We start from the raw sequence: 758 nt of genomic DNA, 5'->3' as shown, positions 1-758 counted from the left end.
TCAGTACCACAACGAATTAATCCTTGACTTATCAAATAAAAAAATACTGTGAATCATAAAAGAAAAATAATATATTTTAAAAATTTAAAAATAATTTTAATTGATTAATATTGGCCAACAACTAACTATTGATGGCTTGGCGAACTGCGCCTCAATAAATATAAATAGTTGATAATTAGATATTTCGATTTGCGCCATTCAGCATGAACATTTACCATGATATACCGTGTGTTTGGATTATGGTTGATAAATAAAAATTTATATAAATTAATTTTATAAACTTGATTTTGTATAAAATATTTTGATTTATATTTGATAATTTTATATTAAAATAGATTATAATAAAATAAATATTATTTAAATTATATTATTTATAATTATTTTTAAATAAAAAATTATTAAAAAAAATATCAATTTAAATAATTTTTATATTATCCTATCATTTTACTTTAGATATTTGAATAAATATAATAAGAATTCTATAAATAATACAATAACATACATAAAAGATAAAGTTGGTAAAAGGTAAATAAAGATTTAGTGTTAATGGCTAGAAGTACTTATTGAAACGCAAAAATTAAAAATTGTTGGGAGTCACTTAGATAAAATGTCAAAAACGTCTTTTTTTAAAGATGTTTTTTAAAAAATTAAAATTTAAGACATATAATCAATTAAATTGTATTATTTTTATTAAAATTAGATCGGATAAATCAGTTTAGCAAAAAAATTAATAAATTAAATTTTGAACCGATATAAGT

The sequence above is a fragment of the Arachis ipaensis genome, chromosome B09 (genome assembly GCF_000816755.2).
Source record: "Arachis ipaensis cultivar K30076 chromosome B09, Araip1.1, whole genome shotgun sequence".
NCBI lineage: Eukaryota > Viridiplantae > Streptophyta > Magnoliopsida > Fabales > Fabaceae > Arachis > Arachis ipaensis.
This window is presented reverse-complemented; position numbering follows the sequence as displayed.